The sequence below is a fragment of the Hibiscus syriacus genome, unplaced genomic scaffold (assembly GCF_006381635.1).
Source record: "Hibiscus syriacus cultivar Baekdansim isolate YM2019G1 unplaced genomic scaffold, ASM638163v2 tig00000508_pilon, whole genome shotgun sequence".
Lineage (NCBI taxonomy): Eukaryota > Viridiplantae > Streptophyta > Magnoliopsida > Malvales > Malvaceae > Hibiscus > Hibiscus syriacus.
The window spans coordinates 76,323-85,350 of record NW_024061794.1 but is presented as its reverse complement, the minus strand read 5'-3'; the positions used below and the strand labels follow the sequence as shown (position 1 = coordinate 85,350).

At 34.9% G+C, this 9,028-nt stretch overlaps 2 non-coding genes across 2 annotated transcripts; both read right to left on the bottom strand.

Moving 5' to 3' along the window:
- Positions 1-3,211: 3,211 nt before the first annotated feature.
- On the bottom strand, positions 3,212-3,319 carry LOC120207874. The gene has a single exon (XR_005524250.1). It is a non-coding gene; the product is annotated as a small nucleolar RNA R71 (small nucleolar RNA).
- Positions 3,320-6,776: 3,457 nt separating this feature from the next.
- On the bottom strand, positions 6,777-6,883 carry LOC120207868. Its single transcript, XR_005524249.1, has one exon. It is a non-coding gene; the product is annotated as a small nucleolar RNA R71 (small nucleolar RNA).
- Between the last annotated feature and the right edge of the window lie 2,145 nt (positions 6,884-9,028).

Here is a 9,028-nt window from a genome sequence, read left to right as displayed (position 1 = left end):
ATAGTAAGATAAGATCCTTAGTGATGGAATAATAATGCATAACGGGCATTAAACGAGTGCAAAGAAAAGTGAACCATACCCTCGACAGTAGATTAAGGTCAAGCTTTTAATGGTGTAAGCCCCAATTGTTAACTTAATCCAACCACGACTGGGTAGGCAAAGGTCAGTGTTGATTTGGTCTAAGTCAGGAACCGTGAGATCAGCTACGAACTTAGTGTGCACGGATTCAGTTTTGATGATGCCCATCAATTTATTTATGGGTTTTTGCCACCAATGCACCATCTTCTCCCTCACGTCACGGTTGTTGATCATTAGTTAAGTTGTTGTAGAACTCCCAAACCAATTGTTGCACAATATCATCAAGGTGGGTAAAAAAAGTTTCCCAATTTAAGTTAGCCATGATGTATGATATACATATGCATGTGGGTCTTCCACCAAAGATAGGTAAAACCCCTATTTAAAGTAAAATTATCGATCAAAAAATTCTTCAGTGTATCGTTGTTCATGCTTCTCTTCGAGAAATTTTAAGTGTTGTCAAAGAAAGCATTGGCGATGCTCATGGCAGTAGGGTCGGCGTTCGATAGGAAACCTTCTCAAGAGCTTTCTTTTTTGGGGCCATGGATTGAAGCTTTGATGAGAAAATAGAATAGTGGGAAGGAATAAAACAAAGAAAAAAAATGGAGTTTTTAGTGTTTGAGAGGGAAATAATTGAGGAATAAAATGAAAGGGAAATGTAATGTGAGTTATTAGGGTTGAAAGGTATTTTAAATACTAGGTGAAAATATAATTTTTATTTTATTTTTATCCTTTCTTGTGATTTAAATGGATGGATAGGGATGAGATGAATTGGTCGATCGAATTTAAATGAACGACTGTGATAGTGTAAAATGGGCGGCTATGATGATGGGGTGAAAAGTGGATAACAACTCACTACTACCTTTTTCCCAAGTGCTCCATTAGAAGTCTAATTGTGTGAGGTTGCCAGTCTCTTTACAGAGTTTTGACAATTTCAGCCTTAGCAACTTTTATTTTTTACCTTTGCATTTTTCTTGCCTCGACAAAACTTTTCTGCTCACTTCACTTTACAATTTTTCTTGCCTCGGCCAAACTATTTTCCATCTGTTCATACCATTTTCCAATGCATATTTTCCTTGTTTATATAATTAGACTTAGATACTTAGGATCAGTTAGTGACACATATTCCTAGTTGTAGCAATCTTTAAAAGCCCTACAATCCCTGTAGAGACGATACTCACTCACTACTATATTACTTGCATCTATTGTGTATACTTACATAGATTTGCATGCCATACACACATATTTACACGTGATCATCACGATAAAAAAGACTTAAACAAGATAGACCATGAAGAGCATATGTCAATCGAGGGGAACCAATGCTTCTACATTGATCCTGGCATCAATAGTAACTCTAAACCGCTAATGCCAACTATATAGTCACAACATGAGCACCTGAGAAAAACTGTAAATGCTACCATGGTGTAGAAAAACACAGCAGCATCAAAGGTAATAAGGAAGGTTTTACAAGGCTTTGCCAATTAAGTCTCATCTAAAAATTCACCCGTGAAGCCATAACATTTATATGGTAACCATGAAGAACTATGCTTCATGACTGATTTCAGTAAGCGAGAGTTCGACTTTGAATAATGTTTTGATCTCACAAGCGCAAAGGACCTAGAGTAACACTATAATGTCACAGCAACCTTCGACAAGCAAATGGGATATCATTTTACTAGGACCCAAGAGAAGTTACTACAAATCTCCATTTCACTATGTGATATCACATTTTAAATGCTTTCAATATGTCATTTATGATATAAGATTAGATTATTTAGTTTTCTATAACAATTTTTATTTTTTAGGTCATGTTCCCACATCGATCGTCTCACCATCGATCATCACATGTTGTCTTTGTTCACAACGTCATTTGGAGTTACAAACATTTCTTACTACCCAACATCTTCTTAAATTTTTAACTGTCATTATTGTTACAGTAGTAATGCATCTACACAATTATTGTTGCACAAGATCTTCAACAACGTTAAGGGAGTATTATTGTCCCTTCTCCCATGTTTTATTTTATTTTATGTTTTACATGCATTGAGGGAAATGCACATCTGAGGTTTGGGGGGTGTTGTTTATTGTTATGTTCATTTGTCATGTTTTGTGTTGTTCATTCGAGTATTCAATAGCATTGCTTGCCATGACATTTAGATAGACTTACAATTGATGAAACTTTGCATTTACCTATGATGAGTTAATTGCCAATAGCAATCCAATGCCAAGAATCTTTGGATTTAGAGATAACTTGATATTTCCTTAATAATTCTTGTTATGCTATAATTATTTACCAAATGTTATGTTTGGTTGACTTGTAGGTATTTTGGAGAATATTTGATTATCCTTCATGTTTAAAAGAAACAACACAAAAATAAAACAAAACAAAACAAAAATTGGTCAAGTTTTGTGGCAATTGTTTGAGTAATACTAGTCTTTTTGGATACAATACTCGATGCATTAGTTTGCATCCACTTTATTACTTGATATGATAGTGTATGCTTACACTGATTGTTGTTACATTATTCGAAGCATCATGTTTTTTGTGTCGTTATCAGGGGTTAGTATCAATACTTTTAGAGTTGTGTTCTTTATTTACTAACTTTGATGTTTCTTTTGTAGGTAGACTTTAACAGCTTGTTGTTGAAGCAATAACCAATGAAGGGAGATCAACATCAACAGGAGCAATTAGGACATAATTCCGAATTGATTCCTCCTATGTAATATTATGATGCTGTCATGTTACCACAACATTGATGATAGAAATATGACAATCCGAGAACCTTTTGTGCCCACATTGGATGACTTAAATCCTAGCAATATTCATACTGTCATCCATGATTCCCACTTTAAATTAAAGCATGTGATGTTCCAAATGTTGCGATCAATGGGGAAATATAGTGGGTTGCATCCCAAAGACCCTCGATAACACTTAAGAGCATTCATAGAAGTGTGTGATTAGTTCGTACAGCAAGGAATGCTCGAGGAGACCTTAAAGCTAAAATTATTTTCGTACTCTCTTCGTGACAAAGCCAAGGCATAGCTCAATTCGCTGCCACCTGGTGGTATAACATCTTGGAATTAACTTGCCCAAAAATTCATGTTGCGATTCAACCCTCCCAACATTAATTCAAGGCTGAGAAATGACATCACATCTTTCAATAAAATGGAAGATGAAAACCTTTATGAAGCTTGTGAGTGATTTAAAGATTTGCTGCAAAAAATGTTTGATGCATGGTTTCCAGCATTGGACACAAATGAAGATATTCTACAATGAACTTAACATAAAAACAAGGATGGTTGTATATGCTTCTTCAGTTGGAGCTTTGTTGGACAAGTCATACAACGAAACTTATGATATCTTGAAGAGGATTTCCAATAATGACTACTAATACGCCAACCTAAGGATTATGTCGGGTAGACGCGTTGTTTCAGTAGTGGAAAACCATGCTCTGAACACACTAACAACACAGGTGTCAACATTGACTTAAATGATAAAAAAGATACATGAACCTAAAGGTATGTATGAAGTTAAATCAACATCCATTATTACTTGTGTTTATTGTGGTGCAAATAAAAATGTTCACAAAACCCCGAGTCTGTGTATTTTGCGAGAAATTATAACAGAAATGACAGTGCAAACACATGTGGGAACACCTACAATCAAAACTTCTATAATCATTTCAACACCACTCTGACATTACAATCAAATTTTGGGTATACGCAGCATTATTAGCGACAACATTGTATATAGAAATAGTTGATGTTGTAACATAGAGCTATATCACCTGACAATACAGCCATAACAACGTAGCAATCAACATAGTTACCAAGGGCAGTCTTCCAATCATGTTTCATCATCAAAATCACTTGAGTCTCTACTGAAGGAGTACATCTCAAGAAATAAAGTTGTGATTAGCTAGTCAGCATCACTAAGAGCATTAGAGAATTAAGTTGGACAATTGGGTAATGCATTGAGTAGTAGACCAAAATGAGCATTTTCGAGTGATACTAAAGTTCCCAAGGCGGATGAAAATGTGCACTGCAAGGCTATCACAACAAGAAGTGAACTCTAAATTGAAAACCATGATTAGAAGAAAAAGAAAGAGGATGAGAGGCCTAGACAACAATCAAAAGGCAAGGAACCAGAAAATGTGATATAATCACCTAGCATTAATGACACAGCAAATTCAGGACAAAGAAGTAATTATGGGACATTGCCACCAATAATAATGACAACATTGATGCCCCCAGCATTGTCAGTGCATCAGAATCTAAGACATCACCTCTATTCCCCAAAGATTCTAGAAAATCTAGGAGAACCATTAATTTAGAAAATTCATTGATGTGTTGAATCAATTTCGCATTAACATACCATTGCTAAAAGCATTACAACAAACATCGAACTACGTCAAGTTTATGAATAAGGCACTTTCCATAAAACATAAGATTGGTGATTTTCAGGAAACTTGGCATTGGTAAAGCACAAGCCATAGTAGTTACACTTCAACTTATCGACCAATCCATTGTCCATCCTGAAGGCAATATTAACAATGTGCTAGTACAAGTGGACAAATTTATCTATCCAGTAATCTTCATGTTCTTGGACTGTGAAGTTGACAAAAAGTGCCCATAATACTGGGAAGACCATTCCTTGCTATTGGAAGAACATTAATCAATGTTGAAAAGGGAGAACTTACATTGCGTCTCAATCAGTAAAAATTACATTCAATGTGTTCGACCCACTACAATGCGATGAAGAAGATGATTGTCATGATATTGACATTATTGAAGCAATAATAGATGAACAATTAGATGAGCGTGTGAGCTTTGAAGAACTTTTTAATATTATTGCGACAATAAATGTCTGAAACGAGCTAGACCATGAAGAGCATATGTAAATTGATGGGAACCAATTCTTATACATTAATACTAGCATCAACAGTAACTCTACACCGCTAACGCCAACTATAGAGTCACAGCATGAGCACCTGAGGAAAACTATAAATGCTACCATGGTGTAGAAAAACAAAACAGCAGTGAAGGCAATAAAGAAGGTTTTGCAAGGCTTTACCGATGAAGATTCTCATCTGCAAATTCACCCCGTGAAGCAACAACATTTCTATGGTGATAATGAAGAACTGTGTTTCATGACTGATTTTAGTAAGTGAGAATTCGGCTTCGAACAATGTTTTGATCTCACAAGCGTAAAGTACCTAGAACAACACGATAATGTCACATCAACCTTCGACAAGCAAAAGGGGATATCATTTTACTAGGACCCAACAGAAGTTACCACAAATATCCATTTCACTATGTGATATCATCTTTTACATGCTTTCAATAAGTCTATTGTGACATTTGATTAGATTGTTTTATTTTTCTTTAACAATTTTCTTTTTTTAGGTCAGGTTCCCACTTCGATCACCGCACCATCAGTCATCACATGTTTCCTTTGTTCACAACATCATTTGGAATTACAAACACTCCTTACTGTCGAACATCTTCTTCAATTTCTGACTCTCGTTGATGCAACATTAGTAATGCATCTACATAGTTATTGATGCACAAGATCTTCAACATTATTAAGGGAGAATTATTGTCTCTTCTCCCATGTTTTATTTTTATTTTATTTTATGTTTTTACATGCATTGAAGGAAATTCGCATCTCATGTTTGGGGGTGTTTTGTTCATTATTATGTGTATTTGTCATGTTTTGTGTTGTTAATTCGAGTTTTCCATGACATTTCTTGCCACGACATTTAGATAGACAAACAATTGATGAGACTTTGCATTTACCTATGATATGTTTATTACCGATAACAATCTAATGTCGAGAATCTTAAGATTTAGAGATAACTTGATATTTACTTAATAATTCTTGTGATGTTATAATTATTTACCAAATGATGTGCTTGGTTGACTTGTATGTATTTTGGAGAATATTTGATATCGTTCATGTTTAAAAGAAACAAAAAAAATTGATCTAAGTTCTATGGCAATTCTCTGAGTAATATTAGTCTTTGTGGATATAATACTCGATGCATTAGTTTGATCCACTTTATTGTAGGTACGATAGTGTATGCTTACAATGATTGTTGTTACATTATTTGAAGTATCAAGTTTTAGTGTCATTACTTTTAGAGTTGAGTTCTTTTATTTACTAACTTTGCTTTTTCTTTTGTCGGTAGATTTTAACAGCTTGTTGTCGAATTAATAACCAATGGAGGGAGATCAACATTAACATTAGCAATTAGGACATAATGCTAGATTGATTCTTTGTATGTAAAATATTATGATGCTATCATGTTACCACAACATTGATAATAGAAATAGGTCAATCAGAGAACATTTTGTGCCCACATTAGATTATTTAAATCCTAGCATTATTCGTCCTGTCATCCATGCAGCCCACTTCGAATTAAAGCATGTGATGTTCCAAATGTTGGAATCAATGGGGGAAATATAGCGGGTTGCACGCCGAGGACCCTCCATCACTTGAGAGTATTTACGGAAGTGTGTGATTCGTTCGTACAACAAGGAGTGCCCGATGAGGCCTTAAATCTGAAATTATTTTCGTACTCACTTCGTGACAAAGCCAAGCATGGCTAAATTTGTTGCCACCTGGTGATATAGCATCTTGGAATGAACTTGCCCAAAAGTTTTTGTTGCGATTCAAACCACCCAACATTAATGCAAGGCTGAGAAATGACATCACATCTTTCAAGCAAATGGAAGATGAAAACATTTATGAAGCTTGGGAGTGATTTAAAGATTTGCTGCGATAATGTCTGATGCATGGTTTCCAGTATTCGACACAAACAAAGATATTCTTCATTGGACTTAACATATAAATAAGGATGGTTGTATTTGTTTTCTCAATTGGAGAATTGTTGGACAAGTCATACAATGAAGCTTATGATATCTTGGAGAGGATTTCCAACAATGACTACCAATACGCCAACCCAAGGATTATGTCGAGTAGACAAGTTGTTGTTGTAGTAGAAAACGATGCTCTGAACATACTAACCACACATGTGACAGCATTCCCTGAAATGATGAAAATATGCAAAAACCTAGAGGTATTTAATAAGTTAAATCAGCATCTATTATTACTCGTGTTTATTGTTGTGCTAATCATAATTTTAAAGAATGTTCACAAAACCTAAGCATGTGTATTTCATGAGAAATTATAATAGGAATAATAATGCAAACATATGTGGGAACACCTACAATATAAATTTCTATAATCATCTCAACCCCACTCTGACATTACAATCAAATTTTAGGTATACACGGCAATATAAGCGACAATAATGTACATAGCAATAGTTTTTGTTATAATATATAGCCATATCACCACACAATACAGCCATACAACATAACAATCAACATAGTTACCAAGGGCAGTCTGATCCTGCTTCATCATCAACATCACTTGAGTCTCTACTGAAGGAGTACATCTCAAGAAATGAAGTTGTGATTAACTAGTCAATATCACTGAGAGAATTGAAGAATTAAGTTAGAGAATTGTGTAATGCATTGACTTGTAGACAATAAGGAGAACTGCTGAGTGATATTGAAGTTCCTAAGGCGGATGATAATATGCATTGCAAGGCTATCACAACACGAAGTGGACTCTAAATTGGGAACCATGATGAGAACAAAGGAAAGAGGATGAGAGGCCTAGATAACAATCAAAAGGCAAGGAACCAGAAAAGGTAATTGAATCACCTAGCATTAATGACACAACAAATAACTCAGGACTGAGCAGTAATTTTGGGACTTTACCTCCAATAATACCGACAACACTGATGCCCCCAACATTGTTAGTGCATCAAAATCTAAGACAACCACCTCCATTCCTCAAAGATTCTAGAAAATCATGGAGGACCAGTAATTTAGAAAATTTATTGATGTCCTGAAGTAATTGTACGTTAACATACCATTATTGGAAGCATTATAGAAAATATCGAACTACATCAAATTTATGAATAAGGTGTTTTCCAAGAAATGTTGGATTGGTGATTTTTAGAAAACTTGGCATTGGTAAAGCACAAGACACAAAAATTACACTTTAACTTGTCGACCGATCTGTTGTCCATCCTAAAGGCAAGATTGACAATATGCTAATACGAGTGGACAAATTTATCTATCCAGAAGACTTCATTGTCTTGGACTGTGAAGTTGACAAAAAGGTGCTCATAATACTGGGAAGACCATTCCTTGCTACTGGAAGAACATTAATCGTTGTTGAAAATAGAGAACTTACATTACGTCTCAATCACTAAAAAATTACATTCAATGTTTGACCCACTACAATACGATGAAAAATATTACTGCCATGATATTGACATTGTTGAAGCAATAATAGATGAACAATTTGATGAGTGTGAGAGCATTAAAGAACTATTTAATATTGTTGCGACAATAAAAGACTGAAACGAGCTAGACCATAAAGAGCATATGTCAATCCAGGGGAACCAATGCTTATACATTGATCCTAGCATCAACAGTAACTCTACACCACTAACGCCAACTATAGATTCACAACATGAGCACCTGAAGAAAACTATAAATGCTACACAACAGTAGCAAAGGCAATAAGGAAGTCTTTGCCAATGAAGGTTCTCATCTGAAAATTTACCCCGTAAAGCCACAACATTTCTATGGTGAAAATGAAGAAATGTGTTTCGTGACTAATTTTAGTAAGCAAGAGTTTGGCTTCGAACAATGTTTTGATCTCACAAGCACAAATGACCTATAATAACACGATAATGTCACAACAACCTTTGACAAGCAAAAGGGGGATATCATTTTACTAGGACCCGAGAGAAATTACCACAATATCCATTTCACTATGTGATGTCATCTTTTACATGCTTTCAATAAGTCTTTTATGACATTAGATTAGATTTTTTTAGTTTTCTTTTACAATTTTATTTTTTAG